A 7,399-nucleotide genomic window follows, 5' to 3' on the forward strand; every position below is an offset into this window, starting at 1 on the left:
TGCTTGGGAGCACAAAGGAGGAAGCTACTATCTCTGGACCTAGAGGGACCAAGAAAAGCTGTCCAGAGGTTGAGATATTTGAGTTGAGTGGAGTCTTGAAAGATGCACAGGTGATTACCATGTGAACAAGCAATAGTACAATTTTCTCAGAGTGATTGTCCCCAAAGGTTGACAAGATTCTTACCCATCTCTCCTACCCAAGGCATTTTTTCAATGATGGCAAAGAAGCCTCGGGCTCTGCTGGAGGGTGGCCATCCTTCCAGAAACTTTCAGATTAGAATTCAAGTTCTGCTCTGTTTACGCCACAGAGAGAGAGGCAGGTGAGGGACCTGTGTGGCACACCACCATCCTGTGCTCAGAGAAGTGAAGACTCTCAGACCCACAGATCAAGGAGAAACAAGAGAGAGACCACCCACTGGAGAGTCGTCTTTTGGAATAAGGAGGAAAAGTGAGGTAGCCCACTGCCAAGTTGCCCTGAGAAATAGTAAATGTGTGAGAATAAGGGTTGCCACAACAACTTAGTGGATGAGAATATATTTTCATCATTTCAAGCTGCAGGATTTACAACCTCACTGCACCCTTGTCAATATCCACCCCTTTCTTCAGAGGTGTCTCAAAGAGGTCATGCCAAGATAGAACTTGTGGGATCTTGGCCTTGGATAGATAATGCTTTATAGACAAAAGTTATATGACCGCTTCCCCACTGTTGTCTCTCTTCTGTTTTAGTAGATCCACGTACAATTGCAGAAACTATCCTTTGCACTTGGCAGAGCAGAAGTGATGAAACGTCGCCATCTAGAGTAGAAATTATGCTACAGCACCTCACCCAGAGGAGAGGAACCACAGAATCCTGGAATCGCAGGTCACACCCCGAAGGGAGCCACGTGAAAAGCCTTACTTTGACCTGGTGACGCCCCTTTCCAGGATTTTATTCAAAGGAATTTATTCTTAAACTGAGGTCAACAAACCACCAGATATCATTAAATGCGCTATAGTCCTGTAAATTCTAAAGTTTCTGAAATGATCTTAAATATTAATGAATGGATGCACACTAAGACTTACACATTTCTTCTCAGAGGGATGTTTATAACAGCAAAAGAGCCGAAAGAATAACAACGTCCAACAATAGAGATTTTGTTAAATAAATTGTGGAATATTTTACAATCACCAAAATTAATAGTATGAAAGAATATCGAATAACTTAAAAACATTTTCAAAAAACATATAGTATATGTATTTGCAAATGTCCAGTATCACCCTATTCTTTGGAGGGAAGGAGGGAGGGAGGGAAAGAGAGAGAGACAGAGAGACAGAGACAGAGAGGGAGGAGAGAGAGAGAATGGATCTGTATCAAAATGCAGATAGATAATGATTATCTCTTGAGTGGTGGACTAGAAGTGATTTTTATTTTATTCTTTTTCATTAGCTACATTTTTTCAGTTTTTTCTACCATCAACATCAATGTTATCAATGAGCGTTTTATGTTTTTCTGATGGAAACAAAAGCACAAATCTGACAAAACATTGAAGAGCACAAACATCTTCACTACAAGTCTGAACTTTCATCTATACCCAAAATAATACTACAAGAAGGAGAATTCAATCTCAGTCATCAGGGGAACACACACACACACACACAGACACACACACACACACAGCTGTGCCAAAATAGTTGCGGGGCTAGGTAGTGGCAAGATGCAGGGAGGCCCACTGTGGTTAAAGTAGAGATAAGCACTATCCTCGCCTGGGTGACCCCTTCAGATTCAGCACCCAATGGCTGCAGCCCTGACACCCACACATTACAACCAAGCAGTAAGCCCCTGCCTGCTCTTTTCTGCATTGCATAGACCTCTACTCCCCTTCTAAATCCAAGGAAAATCTATTCTCCCCACAGTTTTCTGAAAATTTGTCTATCGTTTTATCCCAGTCGAATATCTAGGATGGTGACATTCATTCTCCTCTATAGTTACATGCCATGTATATTGGCCAACCAGTGTATGGGTAAAGCTTTAGTGCTGGGCAACCCCTGAGACATGATTCTTATATGTAGCAGGGGCAGCCTTTTTAACTGGGGGCCTAGCTCATGAAAAGGTGCACAGGTCCCTCTCAGCACTACGGTACCATCTTCAGTGCCAGCAGGAAAAACATCAAAGAGATTAATAAAATGCCCTACATAGATAAAGGACTTGGTTGAATTATATCAGGCTTCAAATCCTGGAGGAAGATATACACACTTTGTCTCAATTCTTGACCCCCTTTTTTTCTATCATTGGTGCCTTTTGCCCTTTTTGATAGTGTCATTATAATTTCTGATACCATACTCAGTGACACTGCATATTTCTTTTTGTACTAGAAAGGTTGCTAGTCTTCTTTTTATTAGCTGTGGGATTAACTTCCCAATATTTGCAAACTAGGCTCTATGGAATTTTAATATTTGCTTCGTCTGTGAATGTTGTATGTTGGGAGACTGACTCACAGCTCTACGCAGCATTCCAGCACCTAGAATGCTGAAGGAGGCAGTCAAGTACTGATTAACTGTGATTCAATGCTGTTCATGCTTGGAGCCCAGAAGAAGAGAAAAGTCACTGAGGATGGGCTTCCCGAGTACAGACACTGCCAAGGGAGGGACGCCTGCATTTACAGTCTACATATAGATCAAGTTACCAGGTGAGTTACCACCTTTTACATGGAAATGTAAAAAGCTCTCTACAATAATTCAGAACGAGGATTTGAAAATGTCATAGACTCTACCACGGTCACAATTTTATAATTACCAAAAATAGCAGGAGATTAAATTGAGAGATGTTAATCAACTGGTCCTCTTCATTCATTCAACAGACATTGAGGGCTTGCTATGGACAAGGTTTGTGGCTTGGCATTGAAGAACAAGGCAGACGTTGTCCCTGGGATTATAGGGGGGATCATGGGGGAAATGATGTTGCAAATGCAGAGCCATACAAGTTATAGGTGGTTGCCAGATGCCCCTTTGGTAACAGCCCCTGATTTTTGTCTGGCATCTATAACACCTCACAGGCCTAGGTTAGGACATGTGACCTAAAGCCAAGTCAGTCAGCTGATTTTGCTCCTTTCTATTTAGGGATAGGTTTTGAATTGAGTTTTTTATCTCAGGAAAGCAAATCAAAACTAATAAAACACAATTCCCAAATTTTGAGTTGAGCTGTCAGAGAAGAAATCTCCCTTTTCCCACTAGACTGAGAGAGAATATAAGGTGGAACTTGCCACCACAAGGGGGGGGATGTTGGAGAGCCAGGACAGCACAGAGGAAGCCTGGCACAGATACAGACAGAAAAACTGGCTCTGAGAGGGTGTCGGAGCCCCCATCACTTTCCCCTGAATTCCAGCATCTGTTTATTAGTTAAGCCATTATTTCCCCTATTTGGATTCAGTAAAAATGTCTAAATGAATAGGCGAGGCTCAGCATGCCCTGTAAACTTACAGACTCAAGAAAAGTTTTCCCAAAGTTTCTAGTTCACCAGACTAATTGGGGGAAGGGAAGAATGATCCCAGAAGAGGAAACAGCACACACAGGCCTGATGGCCAACAGAGCAGGGAAACTGGGCCATCGTTTGTCATATGTTACACACTGCCTGCAAATGTTTCATCAATATTTCTACTAGGCAGTGATCATTGTGTGTATTCCTCACTTTCAAATGGAAAAAGAAAAATGGTTTGAAGCCGCTGAACAACCCTGTCATTCTTAATGAGAAAGGAAGTATAAGAAGTCTGTGTGGTAAAGAAGGAAAACAAACAGAAAAAGATACAAAGAAATAAAAAACAAGTCACACCGAAAACTTGTACATACCAGACTCCCACTGCCCAGCTCCTTTCCCAAAATAAATAGACAAACACACTCTCACCACTTATGCACATGCATATTCTACCGATGCTTCATGCTTTAATAGTGGTAACTTATCATGCCTTCATTTCATAGAAAAATAGAGAAATAGTGCTACTGAGGTGTAGTGATATAAGCACTTTCAGAGGCTACAACATAGCCATTTTGAAAAATAATTTGAGAGTACATATCACATCATAAATATTAACTTAATTTTACATAGTAATTCCACGCATAGAAATCTAGATAAGAACATTGAAAGGTTTAATGCATGTAATTGATAACATCACCATTTATAATATCAAAAAGATAAATAATTTAAATTTCCAACACAAGGTAATATGATTGTACTTCTAATTGAATAAATATTTTATACTGAAGGTTATTTATCAAAAGTTAAGGACAGAAGAATACATTTTACTATATTGACAGTGAAAAGAGCTGGATACAAACTTGCATGTACGCCATAATCTTAACCCTGGGAACATAAACTATGTTCATATCAATTTCTTTGTTGATTCATCTTTTAATTTGTAAGAATAAATGAGAAATTGATTAAATGTATTTCCCAATGAGACTAAATCTTAGCTTTTCCAGTGTGATCAAAATAGTCAGCTCAATTCTCTCCTCAATTATCTAGATAGTCAATGTGGTCAGCTGCCACATTGGTTTTGTTTTGTTTATGTCAGGAGCCCTAATTGGCCAACACTGATCAGCTAACCAGACAGCTCTACAGGACCTGGGCTGGGCTGCTTACCAGTGAGCTGAGCAGTTGTTGATAATTGATCCAATTTCTATTAACAATGTGATCACATGTACTGTTTATTGCTTAAAGTATAGTTTATAGTTCATGCCCTCATTTCTGTCCTGCTTTTAAGTGGGCCTTATAAATATGTGTTGCCAAGAAACTCCTTGACTTACATATTCAAGCAAAAGTCACAATAACCTTATTTAAAAATACGTTTTCTTTCTTCCAGGATATGGGAAAATAATTCACTTGGCATAAAGCCCAAATATCTGGTCCGTACACTAAATTAAAAAAACAAACAAACAAAAAACAGCAATTTGTTGTTCAGAGAAGAAAACTGTTCCAGAATTTAAAAGGTAACAAATAAACAGACAGGCGATCAAGACTCCTGATGTACAATCTGAGAAAGGGCTCTTCAAGAGTTCATGCTCTGGGACTCAGCAGCCCCAGGGCCGAGCGTGGAAGCAGCCCCGCACAGGGCCACCTGGACCTTGTGTGGGAGAGGCTCACCTGCTTATCTTAGAGCATTGGCCGGAGGGACAGGCATCTGATTTGACACACATTTGGGGGCCTGCTGGGGTACTCTCTGGGGACAGAGACTGTCGGTGCCATCTCTGCACTCTCTTCTGCCTTTCTCCACTTGGGAGTTGCCATCTTTCTTTCTTTTCCTTTTCTTCTGTCTTTCCCACCATCTCTACCCCACCCTCTGCTTTGCTCCAGCCAGTCCACACTATTCTTTTTAAAAACAAAACAAACAAAAAAACCTCTAGGCTTTTTTCTTTCTTTTTTTCTTTCTTTCTTGTTTTTTCTTCTTTCCTGGTGGGCACCTGCTCTTCTACACACTCCCTCTGCCTCTTTCGAGCTGGTGGGCACTATCTTCATGCTTTCCCTCTGCTGCACCCCAGAGCACCAGTATCTCCCAGAGGTGAGCTTTTATAGCATCTGATGCCCTTGTTTTACATCTGGTGCCCTGTTTTTGTGGCTGCTGCCATTTTTCACTGTATAAAGGTGAAAAGTTAGAGGAAGGAGAGTTTTCTGAGGCACATGAAGACATACATGTTTTGGAAAGGTCTCTGAGATGGTTGCAGCCCATGGAACTAAGGGAGAAGAGAAGGGTCTATCACATTAGTCTCCTGTTAGCTTTTAGGCTCCTTTGTTTTAAATGAGTCTTATTTCTCTTCTCTAACTATCCACCATGATCTATGTAAGTTATGTTTCCAAAAACAATTTTTAAAAGATAATACAGAACTTGAGTCTTGAACAGTATATACTTTCTCTTTTAAGAATGATTTTTGTGTTTTATTCAATTTTGTAACCATATTTCTGGAATTCATTTATATTTAAGTTGTGTTTAACTGATTTCAGTGCTCACTGCCAGTTTTTTATACCACTTCCCCCATTCCTGTTTCCTTAAGTTTGAGTCAGCATCTCTTGAAGTATTTTTTTTTCTCTAAGAATATGTTGAGTTGATTAAAAAATGTCCTCATTTTCTCCCTTCCTCCCTGTATCTATGTCTTCTGTAACATGCTTTTGCAGGTCCCCCCATTAAGAGCTAGTCTATTTCCTAACTCCTGTGACCGTAGGACTGGCTCCAACCAAATCAATATGGTGGAAGTAAAATTGGGTCAGTTTGAGCCTAGTCCTCAAAAGGTCTTGTGTGCTTTCACTCTTGGAAACCTGAAACCATCAGCGAATAAGCCAGCAGTAGCCTGCTGAATGATGAAATATGTGTGATTCCCTCACCACAGTTGTCTCATCTACTAGCCAGCAATCGTCAGACCCGTGGTAAGCCGTCCTCGCCGTCAGACAACCCATTAGCTGACTGCAGACATATGAGCAAGACTAACAAAGATCAGCTGAGACAAGTCCAGCTCTACAGAACTGCCCAGTCGACCTGTACAGTTAGAAGCAATAATAAATTGCTTCAAGGTCCTAAATTTTAGGGTGATTTTTATTACCCTAAACAATCATTATCTGATACAAAAGATAATAGAGTGACATTTCTAAGACTTGATGTACCTGAGACTATGATTATACCTCTTTATTACTTGACCATCCATCTAACTCACATTTAAAATTCCTGATTTACAAAGTTCTTCTCTCAATACTCTGTATATATTGTTCTACTAATTTCTGGCATTATATTTTGCTGTTGTGTAGTCATTTATATGTCTCTATACTTTTATCTGAATGCTTATATTTATTTTTACTTATCATTATAATGAAACATATTTCTGTGATTTGGAATTTTGTCAGCTTTTCCTCAAACATAATGAGCCCTTTTAATATGTATGCTTAGAAGTATTTTTTAGTGATATCTTTTAATAGCACTTCTGTTCCAACTATTTATTCTTCAATAAATATCTACATTTTAAAGTTTCTCTCTCCATCGTATGTCCTCTATAAACACTCTTTTTAATAATATTTAAAACTCTAACTTTTGACTCTGCATTATGGGAGAAATTATTAAATTTGCCTTCATATTACTATTCCCATTATTGATTTTATATTGACATTCTGCTCTATGTCTAATATTGATTTCAATCTGCTTTGTAGTTCTAATTGCTATGTAATCTTTTCTCACCCCACTCAGCTCCATCTTCACCTTTAACTACTGACTTTTGAGTTCAGCTGATTATCTGGTCCATGTAATTTGTACTTTTTTAGCTTTCTGTTCCTATTTTATAGATGCTGCATCTTTACATATGTTACAATGGACGTTAATTTTTTATAAACTTTTTTCTAACTCTAGGGATTAATCATGTAAAGAAATTTATATTCCTCTGAGTTGTAAGA

The sequence above is a fragment of the Rhinolophus sinicus genome, linkage group LG03 (assembly GCF_036562045.2).
Source record: "Rhinolophus sinicus isolate RSC01 linkage group LG03, ASM3656204v1, whole genome shotgun sequence".
Classification (NCBI taxonomy): domain Eukaryota; kingdom Metazoa; phylum Chordata; class Mammalia; order Chiroptera; family Rhinolophidae; genus Rhinolophus; species Rhinolophus sinicus.